The sequence below is a fragment of the Scyliorhinus torazame genome, chromosome 6 (assembly GCF_047496885.1).
Source record: "Scyliorhinus torazame isolate Kashiwa2021f chromosome 6, sScyTor2.1, whole genome shotgun sequence".
NCBI lineage: Eukaryota > Metazoa > Chordata > Chondrichthyes > Carcharhiniformes > Scyliorhinidae > Scyliorhinus > Scyliorhinus torazame.
Window position 1 is genome coordinate 233,764,787 of NC_092712.1, and position 26,180 is coordinate 233,790,966.

Here is a 26,180-nt window from a genome sequence, read left to right on the forward strand (position 1 = left end):
ACCTGCAACAGTAGTGAACTCACCAACATTGAGGGCATTTAAAAGTTTATTGGATAAGCATATGGATGATAATGGCATAGTGTAGGTTAGATGGCTTTTGTTTCAGTGCAACATCGTGGGCCGAAGGGCCTGTACTGCGCTGTATCGTTCTATGTTCTATGTTCTATGTTCTATGTCTTATGGTCTTATGGTCTTATGGAAATCAGTCCGGCGCGGGCCTAGCCCCTCAAAGTGAGGGCTCGGCCCCTCAAGGTGCGGAGAATACCGCACTTTTGGGGCGGCGCTATGCCGGACTGATTCGTGCCGATTTTGGCGCCGGTCGGTGGACATCGCGCCGATTGCAAAGAATCCCGCCCCTGGTGACTAAATTATTGGACAGCCCAGGGCCAGAGAGTTTGGGAATTTGTTGTGAATTATTGGTTAATTCACTTGTGTTGAGACTCGGGGGGAGGGCCTGTGGGGCTGGAATCGACTGCACCCTAGCCCCACAGGCCCCCCCCCCCCCCCACCATCACACCGAGAGTATTGTAACGATATATCGATATATTGTTATAAATCCCCCCATCATAAGCATCCTTGGGCTTAGCATTGAGTAGAAACTGAAGCAGAAGGTTGTGGAGGCTGGATCATTAAACATGTTCAAGGCTGAAGTAGACAGATTTTTAATCAGTAAGGGAATCAACGGTAAGGGAAACAGGTAGAGATGTGGAGTTGAGGATTATCATATCAAATCAGCCATGATCTCATTAAATGGTGGAGCAGACTCAATGGACCAAATGACCTACTTTGGATCTGATATTTTATGGTCTTATGAGCTGGATCAGCCATGTAAATACCGTGGCTACAAGAGCAAGTCAGAGATTTGGAATTCTGCGGCCTAGAACACATCATACGCTGGTCACCAAAACCAATCCAACGTTTTATGTAGCCATTGACTTTGTGGCGACAAGGCACAAGTCAGACCTGTGGTGAAATATTCTCCTCTTGCCTGGATGAGTGCAGCTCCAACAACACTCAAGAAGCTTAGCACCATCCAGGAGAAAGCAGCCTTTTTGATCCGTATCCATCCATCAACTGAAATATTACTCCCTCCATGACTGATGCACAGTAGCAGCAGTGCGTACTATACAAGATGCACTGCAGCAACTCCCCAAGGCTCCTTTGACAACACCTTCTAAACCCGTGATCTCTACCACCAGGAAGGACAAGGGGAGCATAAGCATGGGCACACACCATCCTGACATAGAACTATATTGGCATTTATTCATTGTCAATGGATCAAAATCTTGGAACTCCCTTCCTAACAGCACTGGGGATGTACCTGCACAACATGGACTGAAGCAGTTCAAGAAGGCGGCCAATTCAAGAAACAAATGAAAAGGTATTAAATCTTCTCAAGTGGTTTCTCCAATATAAAAACAAACTACATAAAAGACAGCTCATCTTGTGATAGTCTCTTGAAACTGTCAATCAAAATACAGGGCCGGATTCTCCCGGATCAGCGAGGTGGCCGGTCACCGGTGTAAAGAACGGTGCGAACCACTCCGGCGTTGGGCCGACCGGAAGTTGCGGAATTCTCCACACTTCTGGGAGTTAGGCCGGCGCCGGAGGGGTTGGCGGCGCGCCAGCTGGCGTGAAAGGGACTGCGTGAGTTAGCGCATGCGCAGAACCGCCGGCATGTTTTGGCGCATGTGCAGACTGGCCGGTGTATTCTGGTGCATGTGCAGGGGGGGTGTCATCTCCATGCCGGCCACGGCTACAGGGGCCCCGATCGCGGGTCAGGCCACCGTGGGGGCCACCCCCAGGGCCGGATCCCCCCGCGCCTTCCCGAGGAACGCGCCAGCCGGCCTACCAGCCAGGTCCCGTGTGTGGGACCATGTCCAATCCACGCTGGCGGGACTGGCCAGAAACCGACGGCTGCTCGGCCCATTAGGGCCATGAGAATTGCCGGGGGGGGGGGCGCTGCCAATGGCCCCGACCGGCGTGGCATGATCCCCGCCCCTGCCGGAAATCCGGCGCCAGAGAATCCGACAGCCGGCGTCGGAGCGGCGGGGCGGGATTCACGCCGCCCCCCGGGGATTCTGCGACCCAGCGGGGGTCGGAGAATCGCGCCTTCAAACCCAGAACCACTGCTCAGACAATTAGAGCCATTGACATTCTGCCAAGCATTCATACTGATATAATAATAGCGCTTTGGGGAAACATCAACAAAGACTGGTTGTTGGAGGTCCCTGGTTATAGATGTTTCAATAAGATTAGGGAGGGTGGTAAAAGAGGTGGGGGGGTGGCATTATTAATTAGAGATAGTATAACAGCTGCAGAAAGGCAGTTCGAGGAGTATCACCCTATTGAGGTAGTATGGGTTAAGGTCAGAAATAGGAAAGGAGCAGTCACCTTGTTAGGAGTTTTCTCTAGGCCCCCCAATAGTAGCTGAGATGTGGAGGAACAGATTGGGAAACAGATTTTGGAAAGGTGCAGAAGTCTTAGGGTAGTAGTCATGGGCGACTTTAACTTCCCAAATATTGAGTGGAAACTCTTCAGATCAAATAGTTTGGATGGGGTGGTGTTTGTGCAGTGTGTCCAGGAAGCTTTTCTAACACAGTATGTAGATTGTCCGACCAGAGGAGGGGCAATATTGGATTTAGTACTGGGTAATGAGCCAGGGCAAGTGATAGATTTGTTAGTGGGGGAGCATTTTGGAGATAGTGACCACAATTCTGTGACTTTCACTTTAGTAATGGAGAGGGATAGGTACGTGCAACAGGGCAAGGTTTACAATTGGGGGCAAGGGTAAATACGATGTTGTCAGACAAGAATTGAAGTGCATAAGTTGGGAACATAGGCTGGCAGGGAAGGACACAAGTGAAATGTGGAACTTGTTCAAGGAACAGGTGCTACGTGTCCTTGATATGTATGTCCCTGTCAGGCAGGGAAGAGATGGTCGAGTGAGGGAACCATGGTTGACAAGAGAGGTTGAATGTCTTGTTAAGAGGAAAAAGGTGACTTATGTAAGGCTGAGGAAACAAGGTTCAGACAGGGCATTGGAGGGATACAAGATAACCAGGAGGGAACTGAAGAAAGGGATTAGGAGAGCTAAGAGAGGGCATGAACAATCTTTGGCGGGTAGGATCAAGGAAAACCCCAAGGCCTTTTACACATATGTGAGAAATATGAGAATGACTAGAGCGAGGGTAGGTCCGATCAAGGACAGTAGCGGGAGATTGTGTATTGAGTCTGAAGAGATAGGAGAGGTCTTGAACGAGTACTTTTCTTCTGTATTCACAAATGAGAGGGGCGATATTGTTGGAGAGGACAGTGTGAAACAGATTGGTAAGCTCGAGGAAATACTTGTTAGGAAGGAAGATGTATTGGGCATTTTGAAAAACTTGAGGATAGACAAGTCCCCCGGGCCTGACGGGATATATCCAAGGATTCTATGGGAAGCAAGAGATGAAATTGCAGAGCCGTTGGCAATGATCTTTTCGTCCTCACTGTCAACAGGGGTGGTACCAGGGGATTGGAGAGTGGCGAATGTCGTGCCCCTGTTCAAAAAAGGGACTAGGGATAACCCTGGGAATTACAGGCCAGTTAGTCTTACTTCGGTGGTAGGCAAAGTAATGGAAAGGGTACTGAAGGATAGGATTTCTGAGCATCTGGAAAGACACTGCTTGATTAGGGATAGTCAGCACGGATTTGTGAGGGGTAGGTCTTGCCTTACAAATCTTATTGAATTCTTTGAGGAAGTGACCAAGCATGTGGATGAAGGTAAAGCAGTGGATGTAGTGTCCATGGATTTTAGTAAGGCATTTGATAAAATTCCCCATTGTAGGCTTCTGCAGAAAGTAAGGAGGCATGGGATAGTGGGAAATTTGGCCAGTTGGATAACGAACTGGCTAACCGATAGAAGTCAGAGAGTGGTGGTGGATGGCAAATATTCAGCCTGGATCCCAGTTACCAGTGGCGTACGATCAGTTCTGGGTCCTCTGCTGTTTGTGATTTTCATTAATGACTTGGATGAGGGAGTTGAAGGGTGGGTCAGTAAATTTGCAGACGATACGAAGATTGGTGGAGTTGTGGATAGTAAGGAGGGCTGTTGTCGGCTGCAAAGAGACATAGATAGGATGCAGAGCTGGGCTGAGAAGTGGCAGATGGAGTTTAACCCTGAAAAGTGTGAGGTTGTCCATTTTGGAAGGACAAATATGAATGCGGAATACAGGGTTAACGGTAGAGTTCTTGGCAATGTGGAGGAGCAGAGAGATCTTGGGGTCTATGTTCATACATCTTTGAAAGTTGCCACTCAAGTGGATAGAGCTGTGAAGAAGGCCTATGGTGTGCTCGCGTTCATTAACAGAGGGATTGAATTTAAGAGCCGTGAGGTGATGATGCAGCTGTACAAAACTTTGGTAAGGCCACATTTGGAGTACTGTGTACAGTTCTGGTCGCCTCATTTTAGGAAGGATGTGGAAGCTTTGGAAAAGGTGCAAAGAAGATTTACCAGGATGTTGCCTGGAATGGAGAGTAGGTCTTACGAGGAAAGGTTGAGGGTGCTAGGCCTTTTCTCATTAGAACGGAGAAGGATGAGGGGCGACTTGATAGAGGTTTATAAGATGATCAGGGGAATAGATAGAGTAGACAGTCAGAGACTTTTTCCCCGGGTGGAACAAACCATTACAAGGGGACATAAATTTAAGGTGAAAGGTGGAAGATATAGGAGGGATATCAGAGGTAGGTTCTTGACCCAGAGAGTAGTGGGGGCATGAAATGCACTGCCTGTGGAAGTAGTTGAGTCGGAAACATTAGGGACCTTCAAGCAGCTATTGGATAGGTATATGGATTACAGTAAAATGATAGTGTAGATTTATTTGTTCTCAAGGGCAGCACGGTAGCATTGTGGATAGCACAATTGCTTCACAGCTCCAGGGTCCCAGGTTCGATTCCGGCTTGGGTCACTGTCTGTGCGGAGTCTGCACGTCCTCCCCGTGTCTGCGTGGGTTTCCTCCGGGTGCTCCGGTTTCCTCCCACAGTCCAAAGATGTGCGGGTTAGGTGAATTGGCCAATGATAAATTGCCCTTAATGTCCAAATTGCCCTTGGTGTTGGGTGGAAGTGTTGAGTTTGGGTAGGGTGCTCTTTCCAAGAGCCGGTGCAGACTCAAAGGGCCGAATGGCCTCCTTCTGCACTGTAAATTCAATGTTAATCTATGATTAATCTAGGACAAAGGTTCGGCACAACATCGTGGGCCGAAGGGCCTGTTCTGTGCTGTATTTTTCTCTGTTCTATGTAAGACTAAATTGAAACTGCATGACGACACAGTACTATTTTTCTAACTTGCACAAGTTAGCCTGTCAATCAATTCCTTCCAGCAGATGCAGTTTTAAAGTTTACCAACAACTTTCGGCTGTTATTTGTTTCCGTAGGGGATTTTTTTGAATCTTGAGATCTTGACATTTGAGCAGATTTTATCTGCTTTGGAAGAGCATCAATTTGTGATTCACACGCTTCAGATTTAGCCCTTACAACATCCAAAATGAGGTCTGTTTGAACTCATCACTAAATTCAAATGCCCTGCTGAGATTGGGTTTCCCTCGCCCCCTTCCTAATGTTGACAGAAATTGGGTCTGTTGGAAATGGGGCAAGACGTCTGCATTCAGGTCCTCCATGACATTTGTAAAGGTTTGCAGAATCTTACTTACTTTGCAACATTCTGGCCCTTTGTATTTTTTTAGATTGCTTAGGTCCCACATAATATACAATCCCTGAAAATCTGTGGGAGTTACCCCTTTGCACTGGAGCAACTTTGGAGATTAGTGAAGTCCTCCAGAAAATAGCCTTTCGTTAAGGCAGAGATATTGGGCGGGACCTGTTTACTGGTGCGGCACGCCCCCACGGGAAGCGGGATTCTTCATCCTGGCAGCCAGCCAATGGGGTTTCCCATTGTGGGTACCCCCACGGCGTCGGGAAGTCCGCAGGCGTGAGTGCGCTGCAGGCGAAACGGAGAATCCCACCGACGGAGAATCGAGCTGTGTGTCTTTTGGATGTCCTTTAGGATAGAGTTGCCTTTGATAAAAAAAAGTGTTGAAAATCTGTCAAGGAGTTTGATTAACTAGTGTAAATACCAACGTCACTAAAGGTCAGAGATCTGTTGTTGATAGTCTTTTCACCTGTGGCTAAGTAAAGGAAATGGATATATTCAGTTTATTAATAAGTAATCTTTATTCCTTCGTGGTACCTGAACATCATTACTATTGTTGGCTGAACCAACAACAATAATAGACAGAGATGGAAGTAATTATCTAAGTAATTAGGATGTTTATTGATAATATGTAATAGACAGTCTTTTCACTAATTAACTGCACAACACAGCTAACTTTAGCCTACATGCTGCCTGAAGCTATTCAGAACAATATTACTTCAATGTACAACTGTGTACATCAGGACCTTTCATCTTGAGCATATGCGGCACACCTAACCCCTCCCAAGACAGTTGGACTGGAGCAGTAAACAAAGAAAAATAAAGTCCTACCTTGAGTTCTGTAGTCATTCGTGATTTGAAGCTCTGCTAACTCCGAGAACTGCCTTGATTTCTGTTGCCTCGTTTGGTTGTCAGTCTGTGATGTGCCATCAATTAACACAAGACGAGTAGTGAACGAAACTGTGGCTTTAATAAGCTAAACAGAAAGCCTCCTGGCCACTGATCCCGAACTGGGATAGGGCCGGAGGTCACCCACCTTTATACCGAGCCCGAGGGGAGGTGGAGCCATCAGGCAGTGGTTTACCACAATACATGTAGTACAGTAACAGTTTACCACAATACATATAATACACTAACAGTGGTTTACCACATTCACCCCAGTGAAAAAAAGAGTCCAGCGGGAGTGAAGTGGACTTAAAGGTCGAGTCTGTTGGAGGCTTTGACCTTCCGCCGTGATCGCCTCAGTCCCGGCTGTGGTGTGTGCACTGGTGTCGAGACCTGCGTGTCTGGAAGCGTGTGTCTTCTTCTTTGCCCAGTAGCGGAGTCAGTGGAGGGGAGGGCAGTGTAGGGGCGGGGGTGGTGGTGATGGTCGGCGGTGGGCCTGCGGGTGCCAAATCTTGAAGTAGCTGGGTAGTGGTGGAGGGAGACGGTGTAGGGTCGGGGTGGTGGTGATGGTCGTTGGGGAACCTGCAGGTGCCAAGTCCAGGAGGGAGACTGTGTCCTGTCGCCCGTCATGATGTGCCACGTAGGCATATTGTGGGTTGACATGAAGGAGCAGGACCCTCTCGACGAGGGGATTTAATTTATGACTCCTTGCATGCTTCCGGAGGAGGACGGGCCCTGGGAGTGTCAGCCAGGACGGAGTGAGATCCCAGAGGTGGACTTCCTAGGGAAGACAAACATACGTTCGTGAGGGGTCTCATTGGTGGCAGTGCACAGGAGCAACTGGATGGAGTGGAGGACATCGGGAAGGACCTCCTGCCAGCGGGAGACTTCTAGACCATAGGGCCAGAAGGACGGCCTTCCAGACCGTTGCGTTCTCCCTCTCCACCTGTCCGTTTCCCCGGGGGTTGTAGCTGGTCGTCCTGCTTGAGGCGATGCCCTTGCTAAGCAGGAACTGACGCAACTCGTAGCTCATGAAGGAGGAACCCCAGTCGCTATGGATGTAGGTGGGGAAACCGAACAAGGTGAAGAGACTGTGCAGGGCCTTGATGACGGTGGCAGAGGTCATGTCAGGGCATGGGATGGCAAAGGGGAATCGTGACTACTCGTCAACAACATTGAGGAAGTACACATTACGGTCAGTGGAGGGGAGGGGCCCTTTGAAGTCGATGCTGGGGCGCTCAAAGGCGTGGGAGGCCTTTACCAGGTGTGCTCTGTCGGGCTGATAGAAGTGCGGTTTGCACTCCGCGCAGACTTGGCATCCCTGGTCATGGTCCTGACCTCCTCAATGGAGTAAGGCAGGTTGCGAGCCTTGATAAAATGAAAAACACAGGTGACCCCCGGTGACAGAGGTCATTGTGGAGGGCCCGAAGTCGGTCTACTTGTGCGCTGGCACATGTACCGCGGGATAGGGCATCTGGGGGCTCATTGAGCTTCCCAGGTCGGTACAAGCTATCGTAGTTGTAGGTGGAGAGTTCGATCCTCCACCTCAGAATCTTGTCGTTCTTGATTTTGCCCCGCTGTGTATTATTAAACATGAAGGCAACCGACCGTTGGTCAGTGAGGAGAATGAATCGCCTGCCGGCCAGGTAATGCCTCCAATGTCGCACAGCTTCTACAATGGCTTTTTGGCGCAGGAGTGTCGCATTTCGGAGGCATGGAGTGTACGGGAGAAGAAAGCCACGGGCCTGCCCGCCTGGTTGAGGGTAGCGGCCAGGGCAAATTCCAACAGATCGCCCTCCACCTGGAACAGAATGGACAGCGTCCACAGTGTGAATCGCGGCTTTGGAAATATCTGCATTGATGCGGTTGAAGGCCAGGCAGGCTTCAGCCGTCAGGGGAAAAATGGTGGATTTAATGAGTGGACGGGCCTTGTCCGCATAATTAGGGACCCACTGGGCATAATAAGAGAAGAACCCCAGGCATCTCTTCAGTGCCTTGGGACAGGGGGGGAGGGGAAGTTCCAGGAGGGGGCGCCTGCGGTCGGGGTCAGGCCCTAGGACTCCGTTTTTCACAACGTAACCAAGGATGGCTAGGCAGGTTGTGCAGAAAACACATTTCTCTTTATTGTATGTGGGGTTAAGGGACTTAGCGGTGTGGAGGAAATGCCGGAGGTTTGCGTCATGGTCCTGCTGGTCATGGCCGCAGATGGTGACATTATTTTGGTACGGGAACGTGGCCCGCAACCCGTACTGGTCAACCATTCGGTCCATTTCTCGCTGGAAGACCGAGACCCCATTGGTGACGCCGAAGGGAACCCTGAGGAAGTGGTAGAGGCGGCCATCTGCTTTGAAGGCAGTGTATTGGCGGTCCTCCGGCCGGATAGGGAGCTGCGGACTTCAAGTCAACAGTGGAGAAGACTCGATACTGCGCAATCTGATTGACCATGTCAGATATGCGGGGGAGGGAGTACACATCGAGCTGCATGTACCGGTTGATCGTCTGACTGTGGCCGATGATCATCCGGTGCTTCTCCTCAGTCTTGACGACCACCACTTGGGGTCTCCAGGAGCTGGTACTAGCCTCAATGATCCCCTCTCATTGGAGTCGCTGGACCTCCGACCTGATAAAGGCCCTGTCCCGGGCACTGTATCGTCTGCTCCTAGTGGCGATGGGCTTACAGTCCGGGGTGAGGTTAGCGAAGAGAGAGGGTGGGGCGACCTTAAGGGTCGCGAGGCTACAGACGGTGAGGGGGGGCAGGGGTTCACCAAACTTTAAGGTAAGGCTTTGGAGGTGGCACTGAATGTCGAGCCCTTGTAATAGAGGCGCGCAGAGATCGGGGAGAACGTAGAGCTTAAAATTAGTGTACTCTATGCCTTGTACCGAAAGGGTCACGACACGGTACCCCCGGATTTCTACGGAATGTGATCCGGAAGTCAGGGAGATTTTCTGGGTCGCGGGTAAAATTAGGAGGGAGTAGCGCCTTACCGTATCTGGATGGATAAAGCTTTCTGTGCTCCCGGAGTCGAAGAGGCAGGCCGTCTCATGCCCGTTGATCCGGACGGTCATCGTGGATTTCGTGAGATGGTGAGGTTGAGACTGATCGAGTGTGATGGAGGCGAGCTTCGGAAGGTGGTGGGTGGGCCGGTCGGAGGTAGCGGTGGCCAGCGTATGACTAGGTGAGCAGGGGTCCCGGGAGGCGGCGGAGTGGTTCCAAAATGGCGGCCCAACATGGGTCGCGCGTGGCAGGTGGCATCGAAGGTGGCATCAAAGATGGCGGCCCCCATGGGTCGCGTGTGGCGGGTGGAATCAAAGATGGTGGCGAAGATGGCGGCCCCCACGGGTCGCACATGGCGGGTGGCGGGGCAGATGGGGGCGGACCTGACAGACAACAGGCAATGCTGCCGGGCCTAGGAACTTTAGGGACAGGTAGGGCCTGGCAGACTTTGGCGAAGTGGCCCTTCCTCCCACACCCGTTGCAAATCGCGTTCCGTGCAGGGCAGCATTGTCTGGGGTGCTTACCCTGGCATCAAAAGTAGCATTTCGGGCTTCCGGCATTGGCGGGCTGCTGCGTGGCACAGGCTTGCGCTGCACTCGAGTCGGGTGATGGCAGCGCCCACGGCGTTCACGAGGGTGCCGTGTGGTCAGAGGTGTAGGCCTCCAAGTTCTGGAATGCCACTTCCAGCGAGTTTGAGAGCTGCACTGACTCTGGGAGGCCGAGTGTACCCCCTTCTAGCAATTGCTGGTGGATGTAATTGGATTTAATGCCCGCGACATAGGCATCCCTGATCAGCAGCTCTGTGTGTTGGACAGCCGATACCACCTGGCAAGCACAGTTCCGGCCGAGTACCCACAAGGCACGCAGGAATTCGGCTTGTGATTCTCCGGGGCGTTGTCGCCTGGTGGCAAGGAGGCGCCTGGTGTACACCTCGTTTACTGCATTTACGTACTGTCCCTTCAGCAGCATTATTGCCTCCGTATACGAGGGGGCATCTGTGATAAGAAGGAAAACTTGCAGGCTCACCCGTGCGTTGAGTATTTGAAGCTTTTGGAGGTCGGTGATGTCGTCGGTGGAGGATTCGAGGTAAGCTTCGAAGCAGCTCAGCCAGTGCTCGAATATCGCAGTGGCGTCGGCTACTTGTCGGTCCAGCTCCAGGCGATCAGGCTTGAGTGATGAATTCATCTTAAAAGGTTAGCTTTTTTAATTGATGTGCCATCAATTAACACAAGACGAGTAGTGAACAAAACTGGGGCTTTAATAAGCTAAACAGAAAGCCTCCTGGCCACTGATCCCAAACTGGGGCAGGGCCGGAAGTCAGCCACCTTTATACCGAGCCCAAAGGGAGGCAGAGCCATCGGGCAGTGGTTTACCACAATACACGTAGTACAGTAACAGTTTACCACAATACATATAATACACTAACAGTGGTTTACCACAGTCTGAGTGACCTGAATCTTGCTGCAGCAGAGATTTCAGTGGAAAGAGCGTTAGACCTTAAGCATTTGAGTTACCAACCTTCATGTCTTCACTTACCATCACCTTGATCGATTCAGGTTACTGAGCAGCAGGAGCACCAATAACAGTTTATGTTTATTTAAGTGTCTTTAACGTAGAAATATGTAAATATACGAGCTATTTCCCAGAAATGTGAGAAAAATGGATGACACGCTAAAGAAAAAGAGGGCAGGTGTCCAAAATCTTGGTTAAAGTGGGGGCAGAGGTTTAAAGATTTTTATGAAGGTGATGGGCAGAAGGATTTAGCGAGATAATTCCAGAGAATGGAACCAAGGTGTCTAAAGGCATGACTATCGGTGACCAGGTGTAGAGAATGGGGAATTGTTCATGGTGTCAGATTCAGATGAACAGCTGGTTCGAGGGAGAGGCTGGAGGCTGGAAGAGGTTACAATAATAATAATAATAATCGCTTATTGTCATAAGTAGGCTTCAATGAAGTTACTGTGAAAAGCCCCTCGTTGCCACATTCCGGCGCCTGTTCGGGGAGGCTGGTACAGGAATTTAGCCCACTGTGCTAAACCAGCCCCATTTGATAAGTAGTCAGTGTTTAGTGACGCATGCATCACCCCTTTTTCTGCACTGCCTTGTTTACAAAGGAAGAGATTTTACCCCATCAGAGTGTCTTCTTGATTTGTATCCAACAGTTCTTCAAAGCTAATATCATTAATTTCCCACTTAAGGGCCTCAATTGGCAGCAAGGTGGGAAGGCTTTCCATGGGCATTCCCGCCATGGACTTAATTGGGTTGGAGGTGGGAAAGTTGTGGGGAGCCCACCCGCCAACCTCTCTCCTGGTTAAATGCCTCCCCCTCCCCCACCGCCAAACATACCAAGGGGGACAGCACAAGATTCTCTCATTGGTCAGATGAAATAAAACAGCAATTGTTAAATTAATGAGCAATGTGACTCAAACACCTTTTTGCTTACACTCCATGCAGTGAATTATCAGTGTTGTGATATGATGACACGCACTTTTAAAGGGTGGATCTTAAACTACTACCAATTATTACCCACCTTGACAAGATGTAACTTGTAGCTGGTCTGGAAGCAGAGGTGGTAGAAGTCAAATGTACCATATTTCATCTCCAAGTGAACACTATCTGTATATATCGTCGTATCTTCAAATAAAGAAGACATATATTATTGTTTCAACATATGATTGGTATGTTTAAATCGAAGAAAAGAAGACCATGACCCAGTGGTAGGGTGGCAGCATGGTTGTGAAGATATTTGTGGGCAGAATACGAGCTTCAACATCTTCACATCCAGAACAAAAATAAATAACTGGTGTGAAAGTGAAATGTCTGTCAAAGCTCACCATGTGTAAGTGATTCGACAGCTCTATAGGAATTCTACACATTCCATACGTTTGTTCTGAGATCAAACCTTGATTCAGAAAGCAGGCAAGGCATCCTGGTAAGACAGTTCAAATCTGGGAGAGCTTAAATAGTTAAAGTCTACCTGCTTCAGAGCTTAAGTCGGAACAAAAATTAAACTCCAGGTCGTTTTGCTTTAAGGGGGACTCCAAAAACAAGAGAATTCATTACTGCTTACTGTCCCTATTGGTGATCTGGGGAAGTTAAATGCTGAAAACTTGGCTGGGAAGAAAAATCCATTCTGTAACAGCTCCTGATGCCTGGAAGAAGCCTGTAAATAAAGACTTGCATCCATTTTGCACCTAAATCACTGCTTTGTGAGCTGAGTTTAAAGTCAACCTGGGAAACTCACAGCGCCACCATTGTAGTCGAGCAATAACCTATAATCAGCTAAGGCAGTGACCACTAAAGATACCGCAACTCAAAGCTGAAGTAAAAGAGCTGGCGCAAACTTACATAACTGTGAAAAACTCCAGATACCATTACAAATGCTGCAAAAAGACTAAAACATCAACACAAAATTTACAATGCTCAGTTGGAAGACAATAAATCTCCTATCTGAGTTTACTTTTGTTCTGATGATGTGCCAAGCTGTGTTTTCTGAGCCTCAATATTTCCGAAACAGATGAACAAGGTATAACAATTAAAAATGCGATAAGCAATGAAGGCCTCCACAGACATTTCAGGTTTGCCCAATGACCATCTTAAAAATCCGGTTAAAATATCGGCAACACTCAAAGATAAGTTACAAGTGAAGCTTAACTTCAGAATACACCGCCTGGTATGCTTCTCTTTTAGGCAACAACCGACAGAGACCAGTGACCAAGTTGTAGGTAGATAGTGAGACAAGGGGAGCAATTGTGAATTTACGGCAGCAGAGCTAGCTGACAGATTCTGTAATAGCATCTACCCCAAAGGAAGTGTTCCAGAAAGACATCTTGTACCAACCCAAAGGTTACACCATGGAAGCAGTACTGCAAAGAGGATGCAAATATGAAGCCATATGAATGGGTGACTGTTTAAAGGTGATGCATAATTCATCCCCCATTGGCATGATAGCCATTGTTGGCAAGTCTTGTAAGTAATGCAAGAAGTGTGGACTCATTCACAAATCACAAGAATTTAGTATCAGGTACAAATGTGATTAGGAAGACAAATGGAAAGATGACGTTTATTGCGAGGAGAATAGAATATCAAAGTAGGGAAGTTTTACTGCAGCTGTACAGGGCCTTGATTAGCCTACGGGATGAATTCTCTGCCTCCTCAGTCGAGTGTTTCTCAGCGGCGAGCCGTCATTGTTAGCGGCAGTCCCCATTCCGCTTTTGGCCAATGGAATTTCCCATTGGAGCCACCCCATACCATTGGGAAACCCACGGGAGGGGGTGCGCTGCTGGTGGAACGCAGAATGCCGCCGGCGGAGAATACACCCCCTCATCTGGAGCACTGTGTACGGTTTTGGCCTCCTTATTTGAAAAAAGATAAAACTGCATTCGAAGCAGCTCAAAGAAGGTTCACTCAACTCCTTCCCAGGATGAAGGGCTTATCTTGTGTATCATTGGTACATTTGCATTCACGCGATGAAGAATGTAACAATCAAGAGACTTGTTATTAAAACTAGCTATCTCTAAAATCCTCTTGGGGTGCAGGTATAAAGAAAACATCTGCACTTCTTAAACAGTAGGGGCCAGCCTAGCTTAAGAAGTCTGGTATGATTGAATTTGGGTCACTTTCTTGGTTTGACATAAATAGTGAGCTGTGGCATCCCACAAACTGGCTTGTCCAGGCATAAAACAAAGCCTTAATGTCTGCGACAAGGACAAATTGTGCGAATTCACTTTGTTTTAAAATAGAACACTGAAACACCAGTCATTCCTAAATCTTAGCTGCAGAAAAAGGATTAAAGCTTCAAAATTCAATTTTGTAACACTCAGGTTTTCAGCAAGATGGGGGCTGTTTTGCCACCAAAATGATGTCTCTGGTGCATATGCATACTTCTGGTCTCGCAACGGTGTAGGTGCCATTTTGCTGAGGGTATTAGTACTTGTAAGGATGTCTGCTGGAAGTATGCAGATTAGCCAGATCGTTACATCATTGTCACCAGAGTTACCATTTTGAAGGTCAGTGCTCCAGTTTCTCTTAACCTAGCATAGTTGATCTGTTCAGCAGCAGGAAGGACACCCCACTACTGCTATTTAAAGAGGTCATCAACTATTTTCAAGTTATTGCTGACAGATTTCTGTTGGTTCTAGCTGACATTGTAGAAGGGCTTACTTGTTTCCAGAGTTATTTGAAGTTGCTTGAATCTGCAGGGAGTGGTGTGATATGCGTTGAATTACTTTGTTCTGACTTCAAGGACTCTGCATAAATGATTTGCTCTCAGACATGGGTGTGTCATTTGTATCTCCCTTGGACTGCAGCTTGATGAGTAGAGGTGACACAGAGCGCAACAAACTGATGGAAGAAGAAGGAGGAGGTGAGAGGAGGGCTGCCAGCAAGAAACCATATCCACCCATCCATCCAGCGGCATGGTTTCCTGTCCCCTCCCACAGGTGGGGTCTACCAGTCCCATTGAAATCAATCCCATGTGGCAGGCTAGAATCATAGAATCCCTATCATGCAGGAGGAGGCCATTCAGCCCATCAAGACCGCAATGACCCTCTGAAAGAGCATCCTACCCAAGCCCAATCCCCACCCTAACCATGTAACCCCACCTAGGAGCAATTTAGCATGGCTAATCCACCTAACCTGCACATCTTTGGACTGTGGGAGGAAACCAGAACACCCGGAGGAAACCGATGCAGACACGGGGAGAACGTAAAAACTCCACACAGTCACCTGAGATTGGTCTCAAACACAGGTCCCTGGTGCTGTGAGGCAGCAGTGCTCACCACTGTGCCACCCTGGTGCTACTCGGTAGCGGGACGGGTGACCCACCAAAAGCTCATAGACTTTGGTGGGACCAGAAGATCCCGCCGGTGGCCAATGGCTCACTGCATCCTGAAAATCCCAGCCCATGGAACAATTCTTCTACCCCAACTGCAGGAGGGCCAGTGTTCCAAATTGTCTTGCTTCACTGAGGCTGAATCCACCAACTACTGCAGGCTGAACTGCAGCCTCAGAGCAGGGCAAGGACAATATTGGCAGTTGTTGTGAAGGTGAAAATGGCCATCATCTATTTTATGTCTGACTCCTTCTAGGCTGGAACAGGAGATATTCCCAGAGAGAAGCAGGAAGAGCAAGCGCACAGCCTCTTGAGAATTGCAGGCTTCCCAATAGTGCAGGGTTCTATTAACTGTATGTATGTCACTTTATTGGTATCACACATCGATTCAGAGAAGCATCGCCACCGAAAAGGATTTCACTCCCTCAACGTTGAGACGACGTGTGACCAAAGATAATCCATCATGCAGTTCAATGCCTGGTATCCTTGCATCAATCATGGGCGAAATTCTCCCGAAACGGCGCGATGTCCACCGACTGGCGCCCAAAACGGCGCCAATCAGATGGGCATTGCGCCGCCCCAAAGGTGCGGAATGCTCCGCATCTTTGGGAGCCGAGCCCCAACATTGAGGGGCTAGGCCGACGCCGGAGGAATTTCCGCCCCGCCAGCTGGCGGAAACGGCCTTTGGTGTCCCGCCAGCTGGAGCGGAAATGACATCCCCGGGCGGCGCATGCGCGAGAGCGTCAGCGGCCGCTGACAGTTTCCCATGCATGCGCAGTGGAGGGAGTCTCTTCCGCCTCCGCCATGGTGGAGACCGTGGCGGAGGCGGAAGGGAAAGAGTGCCCCCACGGCACAGGCCCGCCCGCGGATCGGTGGGCCCCGATCGCGGGCCAGGCCACCGTGGGGGCACCCCCCGGGGCCAGATCGCCCCGCGCCCCCCCCAGGACCCCGGAGCCCGCCCGCGCCGTCTTGTCCCGCCGTTCGAAAGGTGGTTTAATCCACGCCGACGGGACAGGCAATTTATCGGCGGGACTTCGGCCCATCCGGGCCGGAGAATCGAGCGGGGGGGCCCGCCAACCGGCGCGGTCCAATTCCCGCCCCCGCCGAATATCCGGTGCCGGAGACTTCGGCAACCGGTGGGGGCGGGATTCACGGCAGCCCCCGGCGATTCTCCAACCCGGCGGGGGGTCGGAGAATGACGCCCCATATCTTTAATCTGCACATGTCTGCTGTGCCAGCTACATTTGAACTACTACAACAAATTCGGAAATGGTAATAATGGCTTTCCAATTTTTTATATATTTCATGGGATGTGGTATTCCTGACAAGGCCAGCATTTTTTGCCCATCCATATATGCCCTTGAGATGCTGATGGTGAACTGCCTTCATGAACTGCTGCAGTACATCTGGTGTAGGTACTTTCACAGTGCTGTTGGGGATTGAGGTCCAGGACTTTGGTCCATTGACAGTGAAAGCACAACAATACAGTTCTAAGTCAGGATGGTGTGTAGTTTGGCGAAGAACATGCAGTTTGTGGTGTTCCTGTGCATTTGCTTCCCTTGTTTTTCTAGGTGGCAGAGATTGCAGGTTTGAAAGGTGCTATTGACAGAGTCTTGGTGAGTTGCTGCAGTACATCTTGTAAATGGTGCACACTGCTGCGACTGTGCATTGTTGGTGGAGAGGGTGAACATTTAATTTGGAGGATGGGGTACCAATTAAGTGGGCTGTTTTGACCTGAATGGTTTCAAGCTCCTTGAGTGCTGTTGGAACTGCACTCATCCAGGCAAATGGATAGTATTGTATCACACTCCTGACTTGTATCTTGTAGATGGTGGACAGATTTTTGGGAGTCACGAGGTGAGTTATTCACCTCAGAATTCCCAGCCTCTGACCTTCACTTGTAGCCACAGTATTTATACGGACAGTCCAGTTCGGTTTCTGTTCAATGGTAACCTGAAGTATGTTGATAGTAGGGGATTCAATGATGGTAATGCAATTCAGTGTCAAGGAGAGATGGTTAAATTCTCTCGTGTTCGAGATGGTCATTCCCTGACAACTTGTGTGACACAAATGTTGTGACTGTGCACAGCCCATACACATCCAGCAGCAAGCTGGCACAGAACTCCACTGCTCTCTTTGACACTGATTGCCAGCTTTCTGGCAAGGTTACTGAAATACCAAACAGTTAATTGTGCACACCCATCAGTTTTTGACTGTATGCTGCTATATCGAGGTCCTCCTCTGAATCTTCAGCAGCAGAACATGTGTGCGACTTCACCCTCCAGCCAATTGGCACAGGTGCTACCCTGTTCTAAAGAACAGACAGATTCAACTCGAAACATTAACACTGGGCACAATTCACCCAAAACATTTCTAAGTGTCGCTTTGGGCGGGTTTCCCATCAGCTTTTTGGGGGAGATCGAGAAATCTTGCACCTTGGGGAGTTTCTCCATAACTTAGCACACACTGAGAAATCGAGGCACCATTTTGAAAGGGTGCCCAATCTCTAAGTGAGCTTCAGGGTCCCCCACACCGCTCACCAATGAACAGTGCCACCTCCCGCAGACATGGGCATTACTGCCCCACATCCCCACAAATGAGGACACCCTCTATGGGGTCACTGAGAGCCGCCCCCTTTCAAATCCCCCCAATCCCCCCTTCAGGGCTCCCTTTCACCTTACTAACCTCCGTGAAGCCCCTTCATAGCCCCAATCACTCCCCCCCCACCCTTCATACACCCCTCACATCCCCTTTCATGGGCATGTCTCCCCTCAGGTCCCAGCCATTGGCACTGCAAACCTGGCACCCTGGCAGCCTAATGACTCATTTAAATATGATTATCTGGATCACGCCCAACGAGGGTGTGATCAAGATCATGCGAGGTATCGCAGGTAGAGTGAGTCGCGCAAGGTTTCACACAAGGCATGAAGCCTGATTTGGGCCTCTCCCGCGCTGCACCCAATGCACCCGGATTGGTGCCAGGGACAATGCAGTGGTAGAACCTGGCCCACTGTTTCGCCCTCCACAGATGCTGCCAGACCACTGAGTATTTCCAGCAGTTTTTGTTTTTATTTCAGATTCCAGCAGTTGCAGTATTCTGCTTTGATTAATATTTTGGCACATCCTTGTCGGCCATTCAACACAGGTTCTTCACCACTTGCAGATCCTGTCTCTAACCTATTGTTACAACATCCCAGGCTAATGCACTTGCCCCCGAGTCACAACACAAGTGAATTAACCAAAATTCTTATAAAAATACCCAAAGCCTTTGGCCCCTGGCTGCCCAATAATTACAGTCACCAGGTTTGTAAATGTAAACACAATTACTGTTTATTTATAACAAGAAATATAATGGAACATGCAGCAAGTACAAGTGGTTAACTATTAGCTAAAGCCTAATCCTCACTTTAACCTCCCTCCACCATTTACACACACACACACACACAAAACACAGAGGGGTGGAAAGGGGTTAAAATTGTGCGGAAATGGAAAAAGAGTCTTTGTTTTTTGTTTCAGATGATAGTTTTTAGCACTCCTTTCTTCACAGAAAGCTTGCAGGTTAAAGCCTCTTTTTGTAGCCTGCAATGGTCTTCTCTGTAAAATCCTTCATTCAAGTCTGTATTTTCAGAAATGTAGCAGACACAGCCTTTCTGGAGAGAGGGATAGCAGTACAACACTCACAGGCGTTCTGGAGAGACATAGCAGCTTCAGACATAGCTGGAGAGATATAGCAGGTTCTGGTCTTTATTTGCACAGCCTGCACTGGTTCCCCTGTAAATATTCATTCAGGTTCTCTGCCAGTTCAAAAGTACAGCCCACACAGCTTTTCTGGAGAGGGAGGTAGCACTCTTACTCCTGGGCTGCCAGAATCAAAACTGAAACTCCTTGGGACTTTGAAAAGCATTCCACTGGAATAGGATCCAATCAACAGCTGTTACCAGGCAGAGTACAGCTTCTTGGGCCAATTCATCAACAACCAGCCAATAGACAAGTCGATTAATCATCGATGGATCAAAAATGTAACAGCAAAAATAAAAGAAAGGGGAAATAAGGGAATAAACAGGAAGGATCCTTACACTATATTTTGAAACGCTGGACTAGTCATGTTCAATTCCAGTCCCACTTGACCCAGAGTCATAACATGCTTGGAATTAAATTCATTTTAAAACCCGAGGTCTTTGGCTGTACCATTAACTACAGTCAGCAGGTTTGTAAATTTGAGCAGAATTCAGTTTTTATTATCAACAGTAACTATAATTAAATAGGCAATGCATACAACTGATTAATGACTAAGTAATCTCTTGCCCCTCTTTAACTCACTCCACCCTCTACACACACAGACACAGACAAACAAACATGAAGAGGAATGTTGAAATCAAAAGGATTAGAGTCTTTCTTTTCAGATGGACGTCTTCCGGTTAGTTTCTTCTTCAGTCTAGGCTTTCAGATTGATATTATCTTTTCTTTCAGTTTGTAATGGTCTTCACTGTAGACTCACAGAAATTACAGTCAGCCAACATTCGAGAGAAAGACAGCTTCTTCTTTCAGGGTCTAGAAGCTGCTGCCTTCAGACAGCAGCAGCAGAGCAGAGAGAGAGAGCTGCTTCCATCTGAGGATCCAGTGACTTCTTCTGGGTTCTCTCCGAAAACCCCAACCTGACAGGAACCAATTGCTGTTGGTTGCAGGGCAGACTACTGACTCTGGTCAATCCATTGGACATCTGCCAACCAATCGACACCAGCCCCTCCAATCCCCTTGGTGCCATAAAGTCTTCTTCCCAAAATACAAAACTATATAACACGGTGCACTATTTTGGTACTTTGAGTTACTTTCTCTGCTCGACTTAAATGAATGTCTCCAAATAATTGCTGGACTAGACAGCGACACCCACATCCTATAAATGAATTAAAAAATGTAATACATTTAATTGAGTTTTACTGTATCTTATAGCCTACCATGGCAGGGTGGCACAGTGGTTAGTACTGCTGCCTCACAGCACCAGGGACCCAGGTTCAATTCCACATTGGTTTCCTCCGGGTGCTCTGGTTTCCTCCCACAGTCCAAAGGTGTGCAGGTGAGGTGGATTGGCCATGATAAATTACCCCTTAGTGTCCAAAGATGTGTAGGTTAGGTTGAGGGGTTATTCGGATCGGGCAGGGGAGTGTGCTTGTGTGGAGTGCTCTTTCAGAGGGTCAGTGCAGACCCGATGGGCCGAGTGGCCTCCTTCTGAAAAATGAATGAAATGAAAATCGCTTATTGTCACAAGTATGCTTCAAATGAAGTTACTGTGAAAAGCCCCTCGTCGCCACATTCCGGCGCTTGTTCGGGGAGGCTGTTACGGGAATCGAACTGTGCTGCTGGCCTGCCTTGGTCTGCTTTCAAAGCCAGCGATTTAGCCCTGTGTTAAACAGCCCCTGCATTGTAGGGATGTTATAATTCTATGATTTCCTGATATTCTTTCTCTCTTGACTCTCTCAGTTGTCCAAAATGTGAACAAGTAATTCACTAGGACAATGGTTCGGCACAACATCGTGGGCCGAAGGGCCTGTTCTGTGCTGTATTTTACTATGTTCTACGTTCTCTGTTCTATGTTCTATGTCCTATGTAGGTGTCTGGAAAGTTCCTTGGGTAACAAGTGGGAGACCTTTACTGCCACTTGAATTATGTGGCAGATGTGTGACTAACCCTGCAGGTCTATTGTGGAGAACGTGGCAGGCGTGTTCTGTTAAACGTGGCTCAAAGAATGCTTGGTGTCCTGTGGGTCTCCTGGACATTTTATAAAGGCACAACACATTAATTATAATGTTTAAAGAGCATGGACACTCCTGTTTACACACTCAAGCTATTTACATTTTAAAAGCCAAATGTGGAAGCCCTGCTTATGCCTGTAAGTGATTTGCACCCAGGGCTCTGTCTTCAGCAGGCAAATTCCAGTTAAGTATAAATAAGGGACGATGTAATTGGGTCCAATGCTGCAACTCACTGAAACTATTTGAAATGCCACAACCAGAAAATTTACCACTTAAATATTTTAGTTCATGCTTATTTCTTTAAAAAAAAAAAATTTTTAGAGTACCCAATTAATTTTTTTTCCAATTAAGGGGCAATTTAGCGTGGCCAGTCCACCTACCCTTAACATCTTTTTGTGTTCTGGGGGTGAGAACCACGTAGACACGGGGAGAATGTGCAAACTCCACACTGACAGTGACCCAGGGCCGGGAATGAACCCGGGTCCTGAGTGCCGTGAGGCAGCAGTGCTAACCACTGCCACCGTGACGCCCAGTTCATGCCTATTTCAATCTAAGCTACAGTGGTGACATCTTTGGGAAGGATTATAAAAGAACATGAACGCATATTTTCCCTTTACAGGGTCTGATGTATATTTCCAGTGTTTCCTGTCTTTATTTCAAATCTCTGCCTCAGCAGCACTTATGCCCAATCACTTCTCTCAGAGCTACTTGTATTGTGCCAGCATGGCTTCACCAGAATTGTGGCAGCAACCTGGTTTGTTATGTCTAAACAATGTTTCCACTGCACTTCAGTTGAAGTGTTCAATTAAATTCTCAGTGTTGCTTTTTATTAGATTTTTTTCTGTTTGTTATGCCTGTCCTATGTCTATCTATCCTTTTTTGTTCCGTGGATTTAATTCCGCCTCTTAACTAAACAAGCTCGGGCAAATGTCTCTCAATATTAAAGCTGAGAGTTTCATTCATAGATCCAAAGTGACAAACTGGAAGTAGTGTCATGTGTGCCCCTTTGCCCCTCCAGCTTTCCTCATCCTGCGTATTATCCATCAGCCACAAGGGTGACCAGATTACCTTTCTCCAGTGTGGTCCAGCAGCCTTTGGGAAAAGAGCCAAGTGATCTCATGACTCAGCATCTGATTTACCTATTTTTGCCCCAATTCCATGCTTGCTCGTTTCCAAAGACTTGGATTGCAAGATTTCAGTGATGCGGGTGTTAGTTTAGAAACAAACTGGTGCCCACATCATTTCTGCCCACTTTCAGAGTGGTGTGTGCTGAATGTCATCTTGGTGAGGATAATAGAGTGGGCATTATGAGTTTGCAGAAGGCGTATGCATATTGTGACATGTGTCAATATCTAAAGCTAAGTTGTTGCCAGGCATACCATTTTGGACCTCGCCTCTCTATTTAATGTTGTCTCTTGAATACATTCAGCAGCATGAGGAATGCCCACGAGCACTGTTTAAATGCACCTGCATTCAACTAACAGGTTAGCTCTGTATTACTTTCTACTGATTCTGGTACTTTTAATGAACCTTAATGAAGACTGTGGGTGCTGCATGTGGGTAAGGTGTTCATTGCTGTACTGCAAGGGTTTGGGCACAATACTTGCTACGAGTCACAGGGGTTAGGATAGATCTTTGGGCTGCAGCATGAGAGGGAAATGGGACAGGGGCAACAAAGAAGGATAGAAGAGAGGGAGGAGGAAGAGGTTCTCTCAGCAGGAGGCCTTATCCATTTGCGGTCTTCCCACCTCCACCTCAGTCAGGAGCAATGTGTTTGGTGCCTGCAATTCACCAAGAAACCATTCACTCTGAAACTCTGCCACAGCTATGCACTGCTACCCAGTGTGCTGCATCAAGGCTGGTGAGGCTGTTGTCTTTCAGTGGGCTCTTCAGATGGCAATGCAGGACCCCCTCAATTGGCTCTGGGTCTAGAAAGTTTGGCTTCAACTGAATCATCTTTGCATAGACGGCAGCGGTTTAGGATAGCTGGCTAACAGGCATCACCAAGAGCAATGATGGAGTGGCAGTAGCGCAAACATGAATGCAGTTATCCTGAGAAAGAACAGCAGGTATGTACTCCATAGAGTCCTCCTGACTGGTGCCTCAGCAATCTGGGTAATCTGCTAGAACACAGATGAACAAACAACAAAGAACAAAGAAAAGTACAGCACAGGAACAGACCCTTCGGCCTTCCAAGCCCGTGCCGACCATGCTGCCCGACTAAACTACAATCTTCTACTCTTCCTGGGTCCGTATCCCTCTATTCCCATCCTATTCATGTATTTGTCAAGATGCCCCTTAAATGTCACTATCGTCCCTGCTTCCACTACCTCCTCCGGCAGCGAGTTCCAGTCACCCTCTACCGTCTGTGTAAAAAACTTGCCTCGTATATCCACTCTGTCTATGCCCCTCATAATTTTGTAGACCTCTATCAGGTCGCCCCTCAACCTCTATCGTTCCAGTGAGAACAAACCGAGTTTATTCAACCTCTCCTCATAGCTAATGCCCTCCATACCCGTACCAGCCTCCCCGAACAGGCGCCGGAATGTGGCGACTAGGGGCTTTTCACAGTAACTTCATTTGAAGCCTACTTGTGACAATAAGCGATTTTCAATTTTTTCATTTCATACCAGGCAACATTCTGGTAAATCTCTTCTGCACCCTCTCTAAAGCCTCCATATCCTTCTGGTAGTGTGGCGACCAGAATTGAACACTATACTCCAAGTGTGGCCGAACTAAGGTTCTATACAGCTGCAACATGACTTGCCAATGTTTATACTCAATGCCCCGGCCAATGAAGGCAAGCATGCCGTATGCCTTCTTGACTACCTTCTCCACCTGTGTTGCCCCTTTCAGACTGGACTCCTGTAAGATTCCAAAGATCTCCAAGAATCATAGAATCATAAAATGTACAGTACAGAAGGAAGCCGTTCGGCCCATCGGTCAATCCACCTGACCTGCACATCTTCAGACTCTGGGAAGAAACTAGAGCACCCTGAGGAAATCCACACAGACACAGGGAGAAAGTGTAGACTAAGCCAGGAATCGAACCTGGGACCCTGGAGCTGTGAAGCAACTGTGCTAACCACTGTGTTACTGTGCTGCCCACCGTCTCTTTGAGAACTGGAATTTGCACATATAGAATCATAGAATTTACAGTACAAAAGGATGCCATTCAGCCCATCGAGTCTACACTGGCCCATGAAAGAGCCCCATCCCTCAGCTCACACCTCCACCCCATCTCCATAACGCAGCAACCCCCCTAACCTTTTGACACGATAGGGCAATTTAGCGTGATCAATTCACCTAACCCGCACATCTTGGACTGTGGGAGGAAACCGGAGCATCCGGAGGAAACCCACGCAGACAGGGGGAGAACATGCAGACTCCGCACAGACAGTGATCCAAGCCAGGAATCGAACCCGGGTCCCTGGCGCTGTGAAGCAACAGTGCTAACCACTGTGCTACCGTGCCATCTGTTTGTTGGCACCAGCACTGCAACAAGCAGAGATCTCATGACCTCAGTCTGAGTTTCCACTGAAGCACAGAGACATTTGGTTGGATTTTATCAAAGCTTTCAGAACCCCAAAGTTGGGACCAAATGTGGGAACTCATGTATGACCCTCCTTCCCGGAGCTAGTACCCATGCAATCCTTTCCCTCTGATCTGGTTGTGGACCACTCATGTCCGGTGCCTCACCACATGCAGTTTCCGCCTCTATGCTAGCATCCAAATCACAGACAAGGCCAATTACTGAGTCGCTGACCAAAAATGTCAGATCAAGAGATGGTGTTCCTTCCTCCTCAGTCTATTCTCCCTCTTGGTCTCCAGCCTTTAAGACCAGGAAGCAGTTCTTGGGTATTAGAAAGAAAACAAATTCACAAGAGCAGAGTTAGAGGTCAGGGAAGAGAATACAAGACTTGCAATATTACTGCCACTCTCATGTCATACCAAATTGTGGATGAGAGGGCAATGGGATATGTGAATGTGGATGAGGTAGGAACACACCTCACCCTCGACGTTTCCAGCCCCACCACTGGCCATGGCCTTGGTGATAAGTGCTTCAATTACTCCCAACTCTGTCCCCACCATCAGAGTGAGGATGTGCAGTCGTATCTGTCATCAGCTGGTTGGGTGTTCTGCCTGGCAGATTGTGCAAGATGTAAATATGTAGCTGGCAGCAGTGCTAAGTATGTGAGGGGAGGCTGTGACTGTGATGCATGAATCGTAGTTACAGAGATTAGTGATAGGTGAGCGAAGGCAGTGCTGTGAATGGAATGGTTTGTGAGGCTAGTGGTGCAGCTGGAAGGATATGGAATTTTAAGATGGCATATGAGGCTATTTTACTTCTTTTGGCACTGCAACCAGGTCTTCAGTGTTATACAGCTGGCATTGTCCGCGATGTCTACCTGCCCCCTGTGGGTAGAGGACCTGCACCATTCTTTTACATTCTAGCAGGTGCTCAACTTTTCTGCAACCAGCTCCTGTTGTAGCCAGTATTCACCTCACCTTTAAGTTGTGCTGCCTGGTTTTAAGTAGTTCAGGCTAGCGATAAATAGTGCGAGCTTCATACCAACATGGGCCCCCTGCTGCGGTGTGCAGTGTGTTCTGGGCTTGACTGCACACCACGTTCATTATAATTAGCAGGCATCAGGAACTAACACAATGAGTGGAGTTTTTACTTACCTGTTGTGCAGGGAGCAGGACGGTGATGGGGGACGGTGGTGGACGGTACTAGCAAGACGGTGGGGGAGGGGGAGGAGAACGGTGAGCGGGCTGGCGAGACCAAAGGTGATGTGTGAGGGTTGGTTAATCATTAACTCAATGAATTACGTTCTATGCATATGCCACCATGCACTCCCAGAAGTATTTGTAGCTGTTTTACTTCAGTTTTAGAGGTTGCTTTATTGATCATTTTCATGCTCTAATGTTATTAGGCAACATGAAATGTTACGCTTGAATAATTTCTGGGGAAGTTAGAGATCGCCCACAACAAATTAGGGTCCTCACAACATTCCACATATATT

General features: G+C 48.3%; 1 long non-coding RNA gene across 1 annotated transcript in view; it reads right to left on the bottom strand.

Annotated features, from left to right (window-relative positions):
* The window catches only part of LOC140425785 (uncharacterized), a 78,217-nt gene extending 52,324 nt beyond the window's left edge, over positions 1-25,893 (bottom strand). The window contains exons 1-2 of the long non-coding RNA XR_011948004.1: positions 25,840-25,893; positions 12,101-12,204 (exon numbers count right to left, since the gene is read on the bottom strand). This is a non-coding gene — a long non-coding RNA (uncharacterized lncRNA). The remainder of the gene's footprint in view (positions 1-12,100; positions 12,205-25,839) is intronic.
* Positions 25,894-26,180: the final 287 nt, after the last annotated feature.